We start from the raw sequence: 22,451 nt of genomic DNA, 5'->3' as shown, positions 1-22,451 counted from the left end.
CTCAGGTAATGTTTGAATTCTGTAGAGCATTTCCTGAATGCCATTATGCATCTACAACTTTCCACAGATACATATGGTTAGATCGGTGTCAGATACATATGGTTAGATCGGTGTCAACTTTCCACAGATACATATGGTTAGATCGGCTAAGTCTACCATAACTATACCAATACAGTGGTACCTTGGGTTATGAACTTAATTCGTTCTGGAGGTCCGTTCTTAACCTGAAGCCATTCTTAACCTGAGGCACGCTTTCGCTAATGGGGCCTCCTGCTGCCGCTGTGCTGCTGGTACATGATTCCCATTCTCATCCTGGGGCAAAGTTCTCAACCCGAGGTACTGCTTCCAGGTTAGCGGAGTTTGTAACCCGAAGTGTTTGTCACCCGAAGCGTTTGTAACCTGAGGTACCACTGTAGTGACATAACATAATTACTTCAGTTTGCTTCCTCTCTCCTTATATTTGTTAAGGTGATGCAAAAACTAATCTAGAGAGTTTTTTTGTTTTTGTTTTAGCTTTTCCATTGTTGCATTTTTAGAAAGCTATTTCCAGAACTGGAATTTCATTCTAAAGATACTGGCTCCTTCCTTAGCTGCTTACGGGGTGTGAAACCCACATGCTATTTTGGACTTTCGAAATGCAAGCATCAGTTTTATTCATTAGCGATCAAAATGGTCTTTCATCAGCTACCAGAAAGGCAGAGTCATCTTAATTTATAATTATCTGCATAATGTTTACCACTTGCCCCTTACCTCAATGTTCACAGCTCTACTGTAGCTGTCTGGTGTTTCCCTGGACAAAATCACTATTCTGGTACGCTGAAGTCTTATAGCCTATGCATATTCCTCTATCGAGTACTTTTGGATGCCACCCCAATCTTTGAGCAGTGAGAGACTCCAGGGTTTCCAAGTGCTTACCCGGAGTTGGGTTTCCTTGGAATGAAGGTCAGTGGAGACTGTGGTGCCTTTAAGATATATGGTTTTATTTACACATATATGCACCCTGAACACAGGATGAAAAGAGTTCACAGCATTAACAGCCCAACAGATCTTTCTTCTCCATTTGGTTTCCAGGGGAACCTCAAAGCCCAGTACAGGCTCAGCACAGAACAGGACATGCCCCTCTGTCTGCAGCTTCCAGCGTTCAGATTTCCAGCTTGCTCAAAACACAACTCTGTCCATTGTTATCCTTCATAGCAGTTAGATGAACAGGATGGAGGAAAGGCCCACCCATTTGTTTGGTGGCACAGAGCAACTTCTTTGGATATGCTAGATTGTGGTTCCTTGACAACGAACTAGTTTTGCAAACTTCCTCTTATGCATTCTATCCTCATAGATACAGGGTCCCAAGAATCAGAAGAGACCCGAAGTATCCTCCATACTGACAGACTCCTAAATTCATAACAGTACTATCAAGACTATGCCACAAGTTGTTCACATATAGTCCATTATGATAAACAAGAAATGTCCATTCTGTCTGTGGGTACAGTAATCTGCAAAAACAAAATCTGTTGAATTGTCCCTAATGACCTGTTGACAGGTATTTCACATACTTGTTTTGTCCAGATTCATTTTATCTTACCAGATTCCTTTAACCTTTCCTCATTGAACTTTGTTTCCAAGCCCCTCGCCATCTTTGTCACTCTCCTCTGAACACATTCCAGGTTGTCAATAACTTTCTTAAACAGCAGTTATTGACAGATTGGGTATCTGAGCTTCTTTTTGGAATTATATGTTGAATTAACTTCAAGCAGATGAGTCTATCTATCTGTCTTGCCTGTCTCTCTGTATCTTTCTTCCAAGAGAGATTTTTCTGCCTTAACAGACTTGTTGTGAAAACCACATTAAAAGTCATATGCTAGGAGTGAGGTCTGATGGGAACGAATGGTATATTGGATACTGGGCTTCTTAAAATCTCAAGATGTGTCCTACGTTCCTGATGCAAAGGACCCCAGAGAGCTGCACAATAGAACCCTTTAACTGCCCCAGCAGTCAAGGTGTCAATCTTTATATTCTTTCTGCTTCACTGAGCTAAACAGCCACAAAAAACCACCATCAGTTCCCTATGTAGTCAGTTGTGCAGAGATGAACAAAGCCCTGTCAGCCATGAATCAGGGGATCTGTCGCCAGTGTTATGGCTTGTTCTGATCCTGCTTCACGTCAGCCGTCAGCCTAGGAGAAGTGTGGAGCCTTTTAAAAACAGCTGTTGAACTTTCTGAAACACGGGGACACTGTGATTTCAAAATAGACATTCCTTTTCAAGAGAATTGATCCATCACAATGTGTTTCGAATTTCCACACACACCAGCTTGTCTATTAAGAAAACTCTGCATTCGGCACAGAACCCCTGTTCATTGAAGAAGATTCTGGAACACGTTCTTGGTTTTCCAATCATGCCAAAAAGGATTACTGGTCATGCCTGTTGGACCTTAGTGTTGTTCCATGTGTACTGAGGACGTACTCTAGACTGTGCTTAACATTCTTTTCTGAGGCTGTGCTCTGCAGGAAAAGATTGACAGTGATAGGAAAGCTGTTCTTTAGCAATTTGTGTCTACCCTTCTTTTCACTGAAGCATTCTCTATAACTTCCAAAGAAACTCGAGGGTTCCTTGGTGCAGAGTTTGAAGAACAAAGACCAAGTTACAGATTGATTAAGTGTTACCACTAAGCACCTGTAGCTCATCACTTAAAATGAATCAGTCCTTTCAAACAAAGGTCAACACATAGAAGTATCTTACAAGTTAGAATAAATGCTCTGAAGGGAGAATCCAGTAGTGGGGAGCCTTCAGCCTGTTGACCTAATGAGAGCCTCCTGGCCTCTGAAATTGGCCTGGGAGGCTGTTTGGGCCCAACCACTTGTACCTCTTCCTGTGCCTGACATCAGATGTGGGAAAGTTCAGAAAGAATTCAAACCCTGGAAGGTGACAGAAAAAGATGGCAAATTCAAAAAGTGCCAAATTCAAGCTATGACTGCAAAGGAAGAATCAACTTGATGTCAGGTGATTGGCAGGTTTCAGCCCCCTGCCCAATCAAAGTGCCCTGTGAAATGTTGGCCACTTCTGAATCTGGCGCTCAAGCCAGATTTTCCATAACTGGCATAATGGGTAGCTAAATATAGATGGTGGCTGTTTTTATCTGTGCTCATGCAGTGTCTTCTGTAGTCAGCCACATCACAAAATTGAATGAGGTGGTACAATTATGTATATGCACACATGCAATGATTAACCTTTCATAGTTTTTCCAACATTGTTAATGATATGCTGAGGCTTCATTTTGCAATGTCCATCCCAAAATGGCTTCAGTTGACCTAATTTTTCACAATGTGATGAACACCTCTGCCTCCATGGCATCTCAAAATGGTCTCATTATAAAGAGGCCTGAGCATCTAAAATCTCTAGCTGTTTTTGATGATTTAGGCCTCACTGACTTTAATGAAAGATAACATCAGCTTTCATTACCAAGGCAATCAATCCAAGTTCAGCTCTTGGTTAAGTTAATGAAGATATAAACTGGCTGAATTTAGAAAGCAGAGACCATCGCCCATGATTTTTATTGCCTTGCTATAATTCTTGTTTGCCTACCTTTCTCAAACAAACAAACAAACAAACAAAAATATAAAAGGGAAAATTTCACATACCCACAGCTTAAAAAACCTCAGGTTACAGACGCTTCAAGTTACAGACTCCGCTAACCCAGAAATACTACCTTGGGTTAAGAACTTTGCTTCAGGATGAGAACAGAAATTGTGTGGCAGCAGCAGGAGGGCCCCATTAGCTAAAGTGGTACCTCAGGTTAAGAACAGTTTCAGGTTAAGAACGGACCTCTGGAACGAATTAAGTTCTTAACCTGAGGTACCACTGTATCTCCTATCTGATTCATCATTATTCTCACTTTGTGTGCCTTCCTAGCATCTTATCAGTTCTGTTCAAGATTTTCTGAGAATTTATATGGCAAAAATCCAGCTGCTTTGTATTTGAATTCAACAACTTTGTGAAAATGAGGCAGGAATTGAGACAATCAAATGCTTAAAAGTTAAGGGCAGGTATTAAGTTTTACTCAAAGTAGACTCCATTGTAATTAATGAGCGAAACATAATCATGTTCACTAATTTCTACAGATCTACTCTGACTAAAACTTAGTTGAATACCAACATGTATTCTTAGGTTGGAAATGAAACACTGCACTAATACACTCATTCTGTCAGTGCAATGATCTTCCCACCACCCCCATTCTGGAAATTCTCCTGACACCCCCTTTTCCAAACCAATTAGGGAGGCTGCAGGGACACACACTGAAGGAAACCCCATTGCATTAGTGGGACTTGTGCTGCCTCCCGCTAGCAACTATTTAGTTGACTCTGACCCCAAAGGTTGTATTCAGCTAAATCCTACTCAGAATAGACAAATTGAAATTAATGAACCTAAGTTAGTCATCTCCATTAACTTCAATATGAGTAGGACTAGCATTGAATACCACAGCTCACAAGCAGCGTTTTTTAAAAAAGCTACCCTATGTTCCCATACCATCAGAAGCAGTGACTGCATCATTAACTCCCCTTGCTGCTACCCCAGCGTATTAAAAAACTGTTGGCTCATAACAATCATTGCTTTTATTGCAAGGACCACTGTTGGCTGATCTGGTATAGCAGAATGAATAAGAGCAGGAGTTATGAGAAAGAAGTCTCAGCTCAGTTACCACACGTTCTGTTCTATTTAGAACAGTTTTATGTGTTTTATAATTGCAACGGTTTTATTTGGTTTTTATAATTGTGTAGTTTTATTGTTGAAACCCACCCTGGGAACTTAAGGTGAAGGGCAGGTAAGAGGTCTTATAAATAAGTAAAGAACTCATTAGGGGGACTTAAACAAGCCACTGTCACTTTGCTGTATGAAATATGGGGATAATCAGTTATGCTGGCCTACGTCACAGATTTAGCCTAAAGTTTCCTGAGATAATGAATGTAAAGCACTTTGAGCATTTATTATTTATAGTGCTCTTTCCTCAAGAATCTTATTACTATCGTCAACCGGCTTTGAGGGCAAGAGCATGTTGTAGGAGCGTTTTGTAGCATTTAATACAGCCTTCCCAAATTGTACTGCCTGTGAAGCACTAGACTGGGGATCTCCATGTTGCATGCATGTTTGGTGTATGGGGTGTTAGGGGAGGGGTAACACCTCTGCTAGGGGACACATTGTGCTCCTTCTGGGGTGGTTTGTCCACCTTTGTTCCTCACCCTGCACTCAGCTCTCACCTGTGGCTCATAGAAGCTGTCAGCATGCAACAGTGGCCCAAACCTGGGAATGGCTTTGACTGGCTTGCTAAACCACGTGATGGTAGCTGATGGCTTACAAACCATCAGTGAGTTAGGGCCTTCTGCTGGTGAATTGAGCGGATGAGACCAATAGTGGGTCCAGTGGTCAAGAAGGCAGTTTCTGCACATGCTGCAGAGGGAAATGAGGGGGCACATGGGGCTTGTCAACCTGGGAAGGTAGCCAATCTAGGAGAAGGCAAACTCTGATCCTAAACCTCCACTGCCTTGTGGGATATCTTTGGGAGAAGAAAAGGCTAAGGAGTAAACCCTCAACAAATCCAGAGTGGAGTCCCTAAAATGGTTGGATGGTGCCTTGTATGCCTCCTTCTGGCAACTCCTGCAGCCAAGCAGGTGCCAAAGGTATTGCTCTGCTGGAGAGGTCATTTCAGTGGTTTGACTTCACCACCGGAGGTGCACTTCATTGTCTCTCAAGACAGATGGATGCATACAAAATGCATATGTTGAACTTTATAGAAGCTCACTTTGATGCCAGCGATGCCTGTTTTTAAATCCAGAATTACAAGTGCAAGCTGTAATAGTGGCACTGTTCCCTAGGGCAGTCTCTGAACCCAGAACGAAACCCACAAGCCTCACCCTCTGATTCCCACAAGGGTAGCCAAATCATGCTCTTCCACAGCATTCTCCTAACTAAAGGGGCTGCCAGAAGTGGAGCTTCCCCCCTCGGCTGTCTTAGCAGAGGCAGCCCATCCCCACCATTCAATGAGGAATTTCTCTCTCACGCTCTGCAGCAATACCCTCCTCCACTTCCTCTTATATATTTCCATATTCTGCTGGCAGAGTAAAAAAAAAAGAGCTTGATGGAATATGAAAGCTGGAGAGTGTATTTGTTAAGAAAAGTCCCTGAAGCAATTGCTATCTCTGCCATGGTGGTGACTTTATTATTGGGAGATGCAGTGCTGTGAAGGGTTCCTTCCATCTCCTTTGTTCAGCCATTTAGCAGCAAGCAGCAAGAGCAAAGGGATGTACAATTGGTCTTCGTGTTCAACTTCCAAATGTTTGGGAGCACCATACGTTCTCGTAGTTGAGATATTTATTGACTTTGAGCCATAATCCCACAAAACTCATTTAATGGCATCCAGCATCTTAGACTCATTAACTTTTTAAACTGGATGCTTGTTTCAATAACTTACTTGGATTGTGTCTGAACTTAGATCGTACACAGTTACTGGTGTGGAAATGTGTATCTAAATATTAAACAGACCCAATCTGGAGTAGGGATTGGTTTTGCACGAACCACTATAATTACTATTGGAATGAAATTCATCACCAGTTGAAGGGAATATAGATGGCATAAGCATGTAAATGAGAAAAGAAGAATGGGGAGACAAATATAGAATAAGGAAAGGAGCTTGGTGTGGTTAGGGAATTTTAATATTGGTGTTCTTAATGTAATATTTTAAATTGCTTTTTCAATGCACTCTCAATTGCTGAAATATTTTACCTGTAAAATAAGGTAAAAGCTGTATCTTTCTGCTTGGCTCTTAAAAAGGTAGCTTTTTACATTTTTCACCGATGTCTGTAGATTATAATGATATAATCTTTTATTCAGAGTAAAGTATTGACAATTTTACTTTCTAGCTGTTGTATTCTCCTCATGTCCTGTTGTGCTCAATACACTGGGTGGTGTAGGAACTGCAGCATAAATCCTTGACTTGGCAACAGAAATTCCATCCAATTATCTTACTGGCTGGTCTTTATTACACTTCATCTGGTTTTCTGATTTCATTTCATGTCTGCTGACATCTGTTCTGCAAGCGACTCTGGCAGGCATAGATATTTATAGATATACAGATAGATGCACATGTATGTATGCATAATAAATACATAAGGCAATACCATCATTTGTGGGTTATGATACCACCTATTATTGTACAGGAAGTGAGTTATTATCGCTTTCCCCCCTAGTGGCATCAACTCTTAAGATGGCTAAAATAAATGGGGGAAAGTGCAACAAATTAATTCAGAGAGCACACATTCCAACAATCATTCAAAAGTGAATGAGTTGACTTGACAAGCTCAATTTTCAAAGGAATCTCTATCAGGGTACTACAGAAAGGCAGCAAGTGAGGAATTCTACAAGAAGACTCAATTTACCAAATGTCAGGTCGGTGACATTAATTTTCAGCAAGAAGACCAAATTTTCCAATTCTGGAGATTTAATTGGAGGTGTGACTCAGACGGCATGTGTTGCAGAAGGTAGAAGCTCTTTTAATGCTGGCCTATGCTTATCTCTCTCTTTTTGGGAGTTTTTCTTTTTGGAAAAAATGTATTTCTCTTCTCAATAGTAAGTTAACTTGAGGAATATCGACAAAATTGTTTCAAATTGGCATTAAACAGGTAAAGGGACCCCTGACCATTAGGTCTGGTCGTGGCCGACTCTGGGGTTGTGGCACTCATCTCGCTTTATTGGCCGAGGGAGCCGGCATACAGCTTCCGGGTCATGTGGCCAGCATGACTAAGTCGCTTCTGGCAAAATCAGAGCAGCGCACGGAAACGCCGTTTACCTTCCCGCCGGAGCGGTACCTATTTATCTACTTGCACTTTGACGTGCTTTCGAACTGCTAGGTTGGCAGGAGCTGGGACTGAGCAACAGGACCTCACCCCATCACGGGGATTCAAACCACCAACCTTCTGATCGGCAAGTCCTAGGCTCTGTGGTTTAACCCACAGCGCTACCCGCGTCCCTTAAATTGGCATTATCTGTACGTATATAGCTTGTTGCATTCCTGCGGGCAGGGAACACCATTGTTCAGCTTTGGCATACATTGAATGGGTGGTTGAGGTTTTCAAAATGTTGGGTTGCTGTTTGGTTGTTGTTGTTTTTTACTTTGTATGCATATTTCTAAGATTTCATAGAAGAGTTTGGCCAAGATTGCATTTGGCAGCCAGTTCTCATATAACTTTTGCACTTCAAAATGACATCATGTGCATGCGCGGAAACGGTGAAACGCGACCCGCACATACGCGCAGTCGCATCTTACGTTTACTTCAGGATGCGAACGGGGCTCCGGAACGGATCCCATTCGTATCCAGAGGTGCCACTATATTTGTTTTTAGGACCCACCCTATTCTATTGACTGAAATTGGTTTTAACACATATAATATTGGATCAAATATTAAATGCCTCATGGTGAAGGATGGGTATAGACTGAGGCAACCGCTGTCAGAAATAGTATAACCCAGAGACAGGTTTTCACCTCAGTGAGAACTAAGCACCCCCCAATTCCTTATCTGAACCATATGTGTGTATGCATAATTTGTGATACTGTTATGACAAAAAGATCAGTTGGCAAAAAACAAAGTGAAAAGGACAGGTTGGAGGAAATGAAATTGAATCGAGCGTAAAATGAGAATAAATCTATCCCATCGTTGCATATTTCCTGGAACATTTTACGACAAGAAGTAGACAATAGTAGTAAGGCAGACTGTTTACACAGCAAGAGTCTTAAATGGTTTAGGAAAGCATGCGAGTCTACAATAAGAACACTTTAGAAAGAGGATTAAGGCTTCTGGTACAGAAACGAGCCTACTTTTCTCTGATATCCATTACACATTTTCTTGACACCACCCCAACCCAGAATTTATAGATGCTGCTGCAAGGCAGCTATTTCCAAGCCAAGAGAATCCCAAGATGCTTGCATCTGTCTAGATGTCAGGGACATGGTGTGGAAAAGATATTTCAAAAGTGCTAGTCATATGAATGGTTGTGGAAGAGGCAGCTTGTTAGAGAGGATTATGTGAGATGTTAGTTATTACTTCACTGGCCAGCTACCAGCTTCCCAGTGGAGAATGAAGACAGAAGAGCAAAAGCAAATCAATGGCAATTCACCATGAGTTAGAAAAGCAATGTTTAAAGTTTGTACTCCATATTGTTGTTGTTTTTTAAAAAAACAACAACAACAGATCTAAGTATATTGGAATTGTGAGTGACAATTTTCACTTCTGTACCAAACCATTGCTTCTAGTGCAGCTCTGAAATCTGCATATGAAAATGAAGAAAGCAGATTTATTTGTAAACATTTCAGTACTCCTTTTCTTTCCCTTAACTCTTAAGAAGCTCACAATTACAGAAAAAGAAAATAGAATTACCAGATTAAGATTACCAAATTAAAAAAATAAGCAAACAAAGAAAAGAAAAAGCTTTTCAAAAGTTCAAGGCCAATGTGTGCCTCTGAGTAACAGATGGCCTACATTCTCACAGAAAAAGACGGGAACACAAGTTAGGTGTGTGACATTATATAATAATGTGAAGTCTGAAGGGACTTGTCAAAGAGGTTACATATTCACATAATGAATAGTTAATGATCAGTCAAATTCTTGGCCCTACATCTAGTATATTTTCATCAGAACTATATTGTAAATTACGAGGCAAATCCCAATAGAGTCAGAATTTGATTCTGTTGTAGAAATTAACACAGCACTGTGTAACTTTCACTCAGAGAGCATAATCTGTGTCTTCCATGTTTGGGGCCAAAACCCCAACAATTGTACTGCTTGTTTCTGTATATTTTATATTCACAGAAGACTGTGTGCTGACTGAAATGTTCTGTTTCAGTCTCAAGTGTCTAAACGAATCTAGTCCACAAAGAACGGGATTATTATTTTTTTGTCCTGTGGTTTTTAATACTTTTTCTTCAGCCCTCTGTATTAACTGCCACCTTTAGCAATGGACCAAGGGGGCACATCTCCCTCCATTTTCAGACCCTCATGAAATTGAAATAGATGTGTCATTGATGCTTCTGACCTCCAGCCCCAACAATCACTCCAAGTTATCCTCAGTCATAGCCAAGGGACACACGGTGTTCACTATTGTTCTCTTTCTGGCATGTCAGGCCTGGATCCCTCTGTAGTGCCACCCCAAAACAAATTAAGAGACTGAGGTGATTTTTGGATTGTTGCTTGAGGATATCATTTCAGCTTATCAAAGTTTTGCCTGGCTGAGATGAAGATGGCAGTCCTTAATTGTATCTCAAGGCTGTAGTGGAGTCAGGCCTCCCAAATTGGAGATTCAGGCCAAACATAGTTTCGGACAGCAGTCCTACTCAGGTGAGGCACTTGATGTAATGAACTTTATGCTGTACTATTCTTGTCAGGTGTTTTCTTTAGTAGAAAAATTGAGATAAGCAGTCAAGCCCTATCTTTCCCCTTCTGTGAGTTTAAGATCCCTTCCCTCCCCCACCCCACCTTCAGAACCCATTGCTTGCTCAGGCCACAGCAGCCTATAAAGACAATTGATTTAATGTGGCAGCAGAGGTGAAGGAAGAGCTGTGTAAGCTAACAGAGCTAGGCTGATATATAAAAACAGCTCCATGCCTCATAAACCTAGGCTTATTATTAGCAGGCTGAGTTAGATCACAAGATGTCAAATGGTGAGCTTGAGAGTCCATTACACTTTAATTCCTCTTTGCTTTCCACACAAGAAAAAATGCACCAAAGTAAGTTTTTTAAAAAATGTCATTTAAGAGAGAACTCTGCTATTTCAGGATTGTTATTGAAAATAAATATCAGTGTACATATTTTTACCTAGGAGGGATAATGGGCTCCAGAAATGAAAGAAGTTTTAGTAGAAGAGGAGGGATGTAAACTGAATTGCCATCCTTTTTCTGGCCTCATGTGCTTTTAATTGTATGTCAGGCAGAAATCCAAAAATGTAGCATTCTACCATGAGGATGGTATAAACTTGAAGCCCAACGAGAAACAGTTGAGGGAGTTGGGTATGGTTAGCCTGGGAAAGAGGAGACTGAGAGGAGATATGATTGTCATCATCAAATATCTCAAGGGCTGCCACATGAAAGATGGAGCAAGCTTGTTTTCTCTTGCTCTGGAGGGTAGGACCTGAACCAGCAGTTACAAGTTACAAGAAAGGAGATTCCGACTAAACATCAGGAATAACTTTATATTCGTAAGAGTTGATTGATAGTGGAACGGACTCCTTCGGAAGGTGGTAGAATTGCCTTCCTTGAAGGTTTTTAAGCAGAGGTTGGGTGACTTTAGCTGAAATTCCTGCATTGTGGGGGTTGAACTAGATGACCTTTGGGGTCCCTTGCAACTCCACAATTCTGATATTTTTATAAGCACAGTCTAGCCATGAGCTTTCAAGCTTATGTATAACAAAGCAAATTTGCTTTTTTTTGTACATTGTACAGTTTTTGTGGAAACAGTAGATGTAAGGTGCATACATGGTGTATAAACTGGCTTGCTTATGTAATTTTTGGCTTGTGAGATTATGAACTTTAAAAATTGTTCAATAAGTGCAGATGATATGTTACAATTTTGACGTTGCTTCGTAAAATAAATCTCATAAGCCTCTAACCTTGTCTGAACATAGAGGGAAAGGGCTTGCCTGATTTATTGGGGAAAAGCCTTAAGCTCTGGGTGACATTAGCAGTGAAAATGTCAAGTTCTGCAGTATGTAGTACATAAGCATGCTGTAATTTCACTGTACTTAATGTTATGGAACAATAACCAAGGCTTTGTATGGTTCTACGCAGTCATTTTGTAATACCAAAGGCTGGTCTATTTATCACAGAGGGATCTTGAGGAATGGTCTCTGCATGATGACTTCATCTGCCAGTGCAATATTAATTTAATAATTTAATTTAATTTACATACCACTTTTATCTTCTGAGGATCTCAAGGTCGTGTACACGGTTCTCCTCCATCCCATTTCATCCTCACAACAAACCTGTGAGGTAGGTCAGGTTAAGAGATGACTGGTCCAAGGTGAGGTTTATGGCTGAGTGGGGATTTGAACCCTGCTCTCCTAGTCCAACACTCTAACCATTACACCACACTGGCTCTCAGTACATAGAGCTGATCACCATATTTTGCTTCTGCATTACATGACAGTCCATTACATGTGTTATGATCCTGGGAGCAGACCACATCTTCAGGCTGCAGATTCAAAGTGGGAGAGGGAATTGTCTCCAGGGCCAGCCCCAGATGTATTTGCTAATCCAGAAACTCTGTTGCAAAAGGAGCCCTTTGTGCCAGTATTGCTCCAGCTCTAGGAGGTCACATTGCCCTCCTCTGACTGCAAGAACTCCATCTCAGAAGTCCTAGGGGAATCACAGTCTCCTTTGCTCTTATTTAAGGCTCACTCTGATGTTGACTGCTGCTGAAACAACATTTGAAGCAACCATTCTTATGCATGTTGCCATCCCAATCATCCCAATCAGTCACACACACCACAATTTGGGCATGTGACAGAATATTGACAGCCTTTTCAAAACAGCAGATCACTGAAGGCAATTCCTAAAATGCATATTTGGAAAATAAGTCACCCTATTTAGCGGCATGTTGACAAAGTTAGCAAGCTGAGTGATAAAGTGGGCTTATAGTTCTATTTATTCCCAATTGCTGAGATAAATTAAGGGTACATTCCATTTTGGGACCCCTTCTTGCTATCCTAAGAAATTATTCTTTGAGGATCTGTTTCCAGGCCCTCAGGTCCCAGACAATGGCTTCTCAGTTTTTAAAAGGAAGATTTTGCGAGATTTCACTGGAAGACAGATATCATATCTGTGGTGGAATACCTTCCCTATTTCTTGCTTATTTTCCAATAACATGTAAAGTTTGCCTACGATAATGGCAAACTTTTCACAGCAAGTTGTTTCTTGTATCAGGTTTAAACTGATATGTCCATTCCACATGACTTCTCCATCCTTTTCTCCTTTTATGTCATTTCATTATGTTGTAATCATGCCTGCAAGGGTGGTCATTTTTCATTTTTTAAAAACATCTATATGCTGTGCTGCGTAAATTTTAGGCACCTGACTGATAATATTTTGTCAACTGAAAATATGCTTTAATACCTCAGATCCCATCATAATTTCAAAAGTAGCTTATTATGCATGCAGTGTTTAAAAATTTGTTAAATTATGTGACAACCGTCATTATCATAAAAGTTAAGATTTTAGGTTTTGTATAAATTGTATTTCCAATTTTTCGTGCACATTTGTTCTTAGACTTTCTTTGGATTTTCATATTTTAAAACTTGTTTATTTAATATTAACAGTGGCTATCAGCTGCACAATAAAGTGATTGGCTGAAATCATCTTCTTACAAAGGTTAGAATTATTCCACCATGACTGAACTTTGGTGAACCAGTGATGCCTTGCAATCCATTTCCCCCTGTAGCTTTACGATTCTTTATTTTGGTATTGCATACTACTGAAAGTAAGGAAACAGATGTACTGTACAGCAAACTAGATTGTTTTTGTTCCTTTTCTGAAGAAAATAGTAGTGATGGGTAAGGAAGCACTGGAGATTGTAGCGCTTGTAACATTTCATATGGGGATTAGGTGCCATTTTTATATTTAATCTAGTGCAGCACCATGTCATGGCTTGACACCTCATTTCAGACTGGCTTGTAGGAGCCTCGGCAGAGACAGAGGACCACAGAGAATACAGAGTAGGATTAACTGAATTTATATTGAAGATATGTCTCCTTTCATCATAATGGATTTCCAGTCAATGTTCATTAATATGATTCATGTGGAGAAACGTAGAACCAAATTACATCCATATGTGTGAGAAGTCCCTATGGAGGGATACCTGCCTGCTTTCTTTCTGCAATAAAGATTCAAGGTAAAAGTAAAGGTACCCCTGCCCGTACGGGCCAGTCTTGGACAGACTCTAGGGTTGTGCGCTCATCTCACTCTAGAGGCCGGGAGCCAGCGCTGTCCGCAGACACTTCCGGGTCACGTGGCCAGCGTGACAAGCTGCATCTGGCGAGCCAGCGCAGCACACGGAACACCGTTTACCTTCCCGCTAGTAAGCGGTCCCTATTTATCTACTTGCACTTAAGAGTGCTTTCGAACTGCTAGGTTGGCAGGCGCTGGGACCGAGCGACGGGAGCGCACCCTGCCGTGGGGATTCGAACCGCCGACCTTTCGATCGGCAAGTCCTAGGTGCTGAGGCTTTTACCCACAGCGCCATCCACGTCCCCTCAAAGATTCAAGGCCCTTCCTCAAAAGTTCCTTGCCAGAAACTCCCAAGTAACACCCTCACAACAGAATGACCTCCAACCAAATCTTAAAATGTAAATTCATCATAAGAACCAATTTCTGACCCCCTCCCAATTTCCCCCTTCCCCTGCAGTCCCAGAGGATTGGGGGATCCTCCTGAACAGCATGGGAGGTGACATGAAGGACATGAAAATTGCCTCCGTCCCCCTTTCCTTTAGCAGGATTTGAGTCCCTTCCGGGTCTTTCACTTCAGGGAAGGGGCATTCTGAATCCAACCCAGTGTTCATAACTCCATTTGTTACTTATTCCTTTGTTCAGTTGCATATAACTAACTGCTCAATAAAGTTTAATCCCAATACAGTGGTACCTTAGGTTAAGAACTTAATTCGTTCTGGAGGTCCGTTCTTAACCTGAGGTACCACTTTAGCTAATGGGGCCTCCCACTGCTGCCGCACCGCCAGAGCACAATTTCTGTTCTCATCCTGAAGCAAAGTTCTTAACCCAAGGTACTATTTCTGGGTTAGTGGAGTCTGTAACCTGAAGCTTCTGTAACCTGAAGGGTCTGTAACCCAAGGTACCACTGTAGTGGTATACCTGCTTGTGTTTACACATGTAGATACAAGGTGCACAAAGTCGACATAAGAGACGTGTGGAAGAACAGCAGATAATAAGAATAAGAATATTTGTACCCCGCCCATCTGACTGGGTTGCCGCAGCCAGTCTGGGCGACTTCCAGCATATATAAAAACATAGTAAAACATTAAACCTTAAAAAGCTTCCCTATACAGGGCTGCTTTCAGATGTCTTCTAAAAGTCAGGTAGTTGTTTATTTCCTTGACATCTGATGGGAGGGCATTCCACAGGGTGGGCGCCACTACAGAGAAGGCCCTCTGCCTCTGCCTGCTTCCCTGTAACCTCACTTTTTGCAGTGAGGGAACCACCAGAAGGCCCTCAGAGTGGGGGTGGAGACGCTCCTTCGGGTAAACTGGGCTAAGGCTTGGAAATGTATTGGGGGGCAATGTAGGTCTTTCAGGACCAGTGTTATATGGTATCGGCAGCTGCTCCCAGTCACCATCCACATTCTGGATAACTTGTTGTTTCTGAGTCATCTTCAAAGGTAGCCCCACATAGAGTGCACTGCAGTAGTCCAAGCTGGAGATGGATAATGAATACATGCAGTACTAGTCTCAGTGTAGTAAAGTGAATTAATTAATGTTGAGAAGAACATGGAAACCAAGTTTAGTTTCAGATGTCAAGAGGCTATGATTTAAAAGAAATAAATATTAACAAAATTTTGTTTTCTATTTTTGTTCCTTGGGCTTCTAAAGATAGCAAAGAAATCTCACGTGGAAGCAATTGTTTGGCTTTGGAGAAACAGTGTTAACCCGAATGGGAACCAATTTATTTCTGTGGAGTAGAGACTGGCCCAGTGAAAGCATTTCCATGAACCTGAGTGGAGTCAGCTTGACTCAAATTGAGATGTAGCACAGGCCTCTCTAGAGCATCACTTGGGCACATGGGTTTTCCATTATGTGAAATGAAGGATGTGTTCACCCTGACTAAACTGGACTTGTAAAGGATAAAGGAATCATTGGCTCAAATTCTATATCCTGTCTTACATGGGGAAGCAGCCTGCATTATCTGATCTCAAAGTATACAAAGAAGAGAGCAATTTTCTTTGCTCACCATTCCTGTTTACTTCAGAATATGCAGTAAAATCAGTAAAAGAAAAAGGTAATAGAATAACATAAACCGGGGAGGGTGGAGGGGAGAGACACAAGAGAGAAGGTCTGGCGGCAAATGAAATGTGTTATTTTCAGCTAGCTCTGCATAACCAGTAAAATGAGACATAAAGAAGTTTTCAGTGTGAGGCAGGCTCATAATATAAAAACAAACCATCAAATTTTTGTGGAAGCTAAAATAAAGGCTGCAGTATTGGGGGGGGGGACAGATTCATGTGGAACATCTTTAATGGCAGAGAGAGAGGGAGAAAGAACATGAGTGCATGTTTAGTGCATTTGCTTTTGTTCCAAAAATCATAAGCTTATGCTGAAAATTGCCTCAGATCTATTATAGGCTCCAATGCATGGGGGGTGAGTGGGCGGGTTGTTGATTATTTTTTAATGCAGGTAGACAAGATTGGGGTCTGTTTAAATCTTTTATACAGCTTGAATTAATACTGGGAAATGTGTAACCATATGGTTTGACTATGTAGAGAAATAAGATGTGACACTAGAAGATCCTTGATCCAGCTTTGTGTGTCTGTGTGTGAATTTTTTTTTTTAATGTACTGAAACAGACCTACAGTTTACACAATAGGGCCTGACTGTTTTGACTGCTATTGTAGCAATACTATGTGTATTCATGCATACTGTATATTGCAAACATTACCAAGAGAAAACTGATGGGAAGTAATGAGAGAGGGCTCCCAGGCATTTGGAAGAGAACTTTTAATTTTTCTCTTTTATAGTATTTTCTCCCCTTGGGTTTGTTTGCAAGGCTGCAGGCCTATTCATATGCTATCTTTGATTGCCGACATGTGCATTAAAAATACCTCTTGTGAGGTCTTAAGGCACCTAACAACAACAAGTTGTAATAAAATAAATGTTGATAGTTCATGAAAGCACCTAGATGCAGCAGTTTAAAAAGAGTAAATAAGCTGCTGCTATTAAACAACAATTCTGATTAAAAGGAAGGAACTAAAAAATCTAAGAACAGTTAAAGACCAGTTAAGAGTTAAAAAGAGCAGCATTTGCACTGAAAAGGCAGCCATGAAGGTGTCAGACATAGTGAGCTTACTGAAAGCTTCATGAATTTGTATGCCACCCTGGCACAGGCGCCAATCTAATCATTCCAGTTTTTCTAAACATGCAGGCATGAGTACTATACTTTTAAGCTGTTCTTTTGCTGCTCCCCATGGCTTCTCAATTTTAATTAAGTATAAGTTCCCACTGTTTTAATTGCAACCAAAAGACAAATGTCATCTTCCCCAGCTGGCAACAGAGTCCATTTATTGGAAATCAAATGCAATTCAATCCCTTTCTTGTCTGCAACTTACTTAAAATTTTAAAACCACAGGCCTGTTTCCCATGCTTTTCCTCAAAGCAGCCTAGATTCATAATGTAGAAGCCGTCTAGAGTGACTGAGGCAAAAAACTCAGATGGGCGAGGAATAATAATAATAGACATCCCTATTTTCATCAGAGAAATGTTGGAGGATATGTGTCTTGCCTTTGTGAAACTGTGCAATTCTTTTTTAAAAAATTGTGGCATGGCCTGTGTTTGTCTAAGTTCTATGTTCTACCATCACCAACCCAATTACTCCTATCTGCCCTATTACCTTTGACAGAAATTGTACCCAGGTTAGGCAAATTAGCAAAATGTGTTTTTGCTAGAAAGGTGGTGTTGCTTGCTCGGGTATGCAGGGAAATTAATATTCAGTATCCGATTATTATATGCAAAGTAGATCTCCCCTCTTTCTGTTCCTATTAATATGAAAACTCTCTCTAGAGATGCATAATTTTTGTTTAGTCTAATCTTACAGTGGCTGGGGCAACACAGTCAGATGGACGATGGACAGTGTATAAGTAATCATCATCATCAAAGCCAAACATTTATACAGGTCTGCTAGCTATATCTGAATGTGCATTTCAACTTTATAGGGAGCCCACATGAAAGGACAATGACTATTTCTCTTTTTCCTCTGGTATGAAGTGAAAAAGATGAAGCTGGATAGCTTAACTTAGTATGGTTGAGCGGTTGCCCTGGGCAGCAAGACCAGAATATTTGTTGGAACCCTGTAGCATAACTTTTAGCTTATTTTAGAAACAAGCATGTCTTTCAGGTTGCAGAAAAAAATCTGAGCAGTTTCTTGAATGCATTACTCACAGTGATGGTAACTCTAGCCCAGTGGAAGATCCTGTGATCATAATCGCTCACAGAACAAATACTTTCTCCTAGCCTCCAAGGGCATGTGAAAGAGCTTACAATTTAAAAAGGAAGCCTCAGAAGTTATAAAAATGGAACGTGATGCGATGAGATGGCTTTGGCCACAGCAGTGGAAAAGGATGGGCCAGGAAGATAAACACTTGTGCAGCATGAAGAGAGGGCCTTCTTGGTAGTGGCTCCCTCCCTGTGGAACACCCTCCCTTCATATGTTCAAGGAGATAAGGAAATATACAATGTTTCGAAGACATCTGAAGGCAGCCCTGTATTGGGAGGCTTTTAATGCTTGATGTTTTTATTACATTTTTAGATATAGTGGTACCTTGGGTTGCAGACGCTTCGGGTTACAGACTCTAATAAACTAGAAATAGTACCTTGGGTTAAGAACTTTGCTTCAGAATGAGAACAGAAATTGCGTGGCGGCAGCAGGAGGCCCCATTAGCTAAAGTGCTACCTCAGGTTAAGAACAGTTTCAGGTTAAGAATGGACCTCCGGAACGAATTAAGTTCTTAACCCCGCGGTACCACTGTATGCTGTAAGCAGCCCAGAGTGGCTGAAGAAACCCAGCCAGATGGGTGGGGTATAAATAATAACATTATTATTATTAGGAATCATGGTCCCAGTCTTGTGTATGGAGACGGATGTGGAGGATAAGCTGGCCAAGTGTGTGGCTGATGAAGAGCTGAGCAGGGCCTCTAACACTGAACCTGCAGAACTAAGATTGTGGAGCCAGAGTCAGGACCCTCACAAACACCCTTCCCTTCCCTTCCCTTCCCTAAGCCCAGTTGCCTCCTGCAGTACCATGCCTGCCCAACAATACAGGGATCATGTTGAGCAAGAGGCCACAGAGTGCAGATGAAGTACCCTTTAAGAGTCTCTATTCTCTGAGCAAGGATGGGGTGTAAAGCTTGGGAGACGAGGACTTGAGGCAGAAGCTCATACGACCTCAGTTCACTTCCAGCCATAGAGGAAGCAATGCTCATCCATGGTACCATTTTGCTCCACTGGGCTTCAAGGGCTGGGGTAGGAGTGGCCTATCACTTGGAGTGGCGCAGCATTTTGTTATTATAAAGACTGAAAACTTTTCATCAGAAAATAATGCCTCTGTGTGCAGTTGTGCGATGGTGTGGTTGCATGTTGCTTTCACTTGAAGAGGTATAATCTGAACAAATTTTAAACAGTTTGAAAGTTACAACAGTTTAAAAGTGAATAGCAAGTGTTGGAGTCATATGTTTCCAACCATTTTTGCGACCACCTAAAATGCACGGGAAATCTCTGCTTTTAGCAGCTGAGATTATGCCAAAAATGCAAGGATATTGCATGGCTCTCGATTTCTCTGGTTGTGAAGAAAATACGTTGTGTATTCCTAAAAAATATCAGATTTCAGTGTTCCTTTTTTAAATTACTCGTTACAGTCAGCATATGGTCATTGCCAAATTGACACTTCCTGGATGGAGTCAGAAGAAAAATGACCATTATTGGAGAGAGCAGGCTGAAGAAAGACAGTAGGTGGAGAAAGAGGAACTGGTCTTTTCTGTGTCTTTGTGTGTGAAGTGCTACAGCATATTCTTGCACATGGTGTGCTGTTGAAGGTTTTTGCATGAGAGGGGAGCTGTCATAACTTCACTTGATTTGCAGTCTCTGTCTTGGCTTGTTTCCTCTAGTGATCATTTGTGCATTTCTTTTGAGAGCTGTGCCATGTCCATTTGTTATCACAGAAAGCAAATCAACAGTGGTTAAATGTGGTCTAGGTGATAATACAGTTGAGTAGATTCAGAGCTGATTGGAAGACAATGCTCAAAGGTCTGTTTCACATTTAGCAGTATGCCAAACAATTGCTTATTGTAAAAATAGGCAAACATGCTGGTGCCTGGATGGAAAATTAGAGCTGCTTCACTCTTTCCCTGGCCCTGCTGCTCCCACACAATGGTTTGGCTTAGTGTTAGGCAGGTCAGAAGTGTAATGTGGCTGCATAAAACCATGGGTGTGGTTTTAGACTGCATTAAACCATAGTTTCCAAGTTACAAAAAGTAACAGTTTCACTTTTTTCTGCACTAGTTAAATGCCATCTGGAGTTGTTCGTTGAGTTCTGGACACAGAACATTAAGAAGGATTTTGACAAATTGGAATGGGTTCAGAGGAGGGCGGTAAAGATCATCAGTGGAGTGGAAAACAAGTCCTATGAGGAAAAGTTGAAGGAAGAGAAGACTGAGGGAGAACATGATAGTACCCTACACAAGATGGCAAAGACTTGTTTTCTTCTGTCCCAGAAGGCAGAACAACAGATAAAGGGCTTAAGTTACAGGACAGTAAATTTGGCTGAACATTAGATTTGTTTAACAATGGGACTAGTTACTTAGGGGTTATGATGGATTTTTTTTATTATTATCCTATATTGCATTGTCTTTCATGGAACGTTTGGGAATATTTTAATACATAATACTTTTATAATGGGGCCGACTTTCACCCTGACAAATTTTCTGTGGTGAATGACATTGTTTTGGAATGCTAGGAATATCTCCCTGAATCAGAGACCACCTCTGCATCCATTCCATTAAAGAACCTTTATCTACAGAAGCAGAACATAGCACATTAATATAGCTTTGCCGTTGTCTGGGAAGCTCCAAGTTATTGCTGTCCTCTGCATCTCCCACTGTGCTCTACAATGGGCTTCCAGATGGCTTTTCAGAGACTAAGCTTTTTGAAGCAAGGAATGATGCCCTTGAATAACTCCCAACATTTGCTAATGGAGTCTGAGTAGGATGCTGTAATGCTTCTAAGTGGCTACTTAAAATTTCTCCAGCTATCTGCTTTTATTTGAATAGCCTGGGATTTAAAATGCAAATGTGCATCTTTTTATAAAGTGCTCTGTGATCAGTGGTACAGTTAGGTAATTTTAGACTCCGGGCTTGATAGTCTCTTGGGGCCCACGTGTATGGTAGCGTGTCTTCGAACTGTGGCAAGTCAGCCCCACTTGGCTTAGGGGGCCTCCTTCCTGCTTTGCTGAGTGCAGCCTTGGACTCTGCCCCAAAGCCCTGCCCAGACGGCACCATCATCTGTGCGCTTTGTGGTGGTGCTTTTGCAGCAGGCGGTGCTCTGCTCTTTTTACAGATGAAGGTAATGAAACTGACTGGCTGATATGGCCAGTTTACACCACATATGGATTTTAACTCTTTGCCACCGTCTGGTCCACTCTGCCTAGCTCCTCTCATCCATGCACACATCACAGATGTATTCATAGAATCATATAGTAGCATTGGAAGGGGTTCCAAGTGCTATCTAGTCCAACCCCCTGCAATTCAGGAATCTCGGCTAGAGCATCCATGACAGATGGATGGAATTTTGATAGATGAAATTCTGGCTGGAAAAGTACACAGGGTTACCGAAGGGTGAGACTGGTGTGCTGCTGATGTCACCCATCAAGTATCACACACAGTGCAGTCTGGAATTGCTGTGAATGTCACATGCAGCTACCCCAGCTGGGAGCAATTCCATCCCTTTCTGGTAGCTGAAGTATGTGTTCCTCCCTGAGAGGAGAATGCTTGCTGTGCATCGCCAGTGGGAGAACATATGCTATTGATCCTTTCCAGCCAGTCTCAAACTTTCCCCCCTTGTCCTCTTTTATTTGTGGCAAGTTTCTTCACTTGTGGGGCGCTTTTCTTCCTTCTTTTCCTTTTGGTTCTCCTGGTTTTCGCTTGGCACTTGCTGCCAGTTGGTATTGCAGATTCCTAATAATGGGTTCGGCCAGGCTTATTTGTTAGGGCCAGCTGAGGCATCAGTTCACGGAGCTGCTGCCGAGAGCTTGTTGAAAGATGTTAAAATCTGAATGGTTTCAGCTAATTGGCATTTCTCTTACATTTCATTTCCTCTGTGGCAGCAAATTGTCCTGAAAGGTGTCAGAGGAAAATTAAATGACAAGTGCCTCCCTCTCCTGAAACTTCATAGGAAAGCACATCAGCTCTGTTCTCTTGTCGTGAGTGCTTGGGTCTTATTAGCTTTAATGGGAATTAGCTGTGCATACACTGCTGCTGCGCACATGCTTGGAGCACAATGCTCTCTGTGGCTCCTGGGTGTGTACCAACCCTTATCTTCCATTTCCATATGGATGGTGTGGAAAGAAAAGCTCCTGCAGAGACAGATCCATGCCTCCCCCTTAAGGGCTTGTTCTTCTGTCCCTCCTTCTCCCCTTCCCAATTCCCCTCAGACCCTG

General features: G+C 41.6%; 1 protein-coding gene across 8 annotated transcripts in view; it reads left to right on the top strand.

The window, feature by feature from the left end:
* The window catches only part of TSPAN4 (tetraspanin 4), a 500,093-nt gene that overhangs the window by 190,951 nt on the left and 286,691 nt on the right, over positions 1-22,451 (top strand). Inside the window, exon 1 of one of the 8 annotated variants that reach the window (XM_083698411.1) lies at positions 9,971-10,374. The exons of the other annotated variants lie outside the window; for them this stretch is intronic. The gene's annotated coding sequence lies outside the window, so the exon portion shown is untranslated. Of the gene's footprint in view, positions 1-9,970; positions 10,375-22,451 lie in introns of those variants that run through there. 8 annotated transcript variants of the gene reach the window in all.

The sequence above is a fragment of the Podarcis gaigeae genome, assembly GCF_964106915.1.
Source record: "Podarcis gaigeae genome assembly, chromosome: 1".
Classification (NCBI taxonomy): domain Eukaryota; kingdom Metazoa; phylum Chordata; class Lepidosauria; order Squamata; family Lacertidae; genus Podarcis; species Podarcis gaigeae.
The sequence above is the reverse complement of the archived record's forward strand: the minus strand, read 5'-3'. Positions and strand labels throughout refer to the sequence as shown.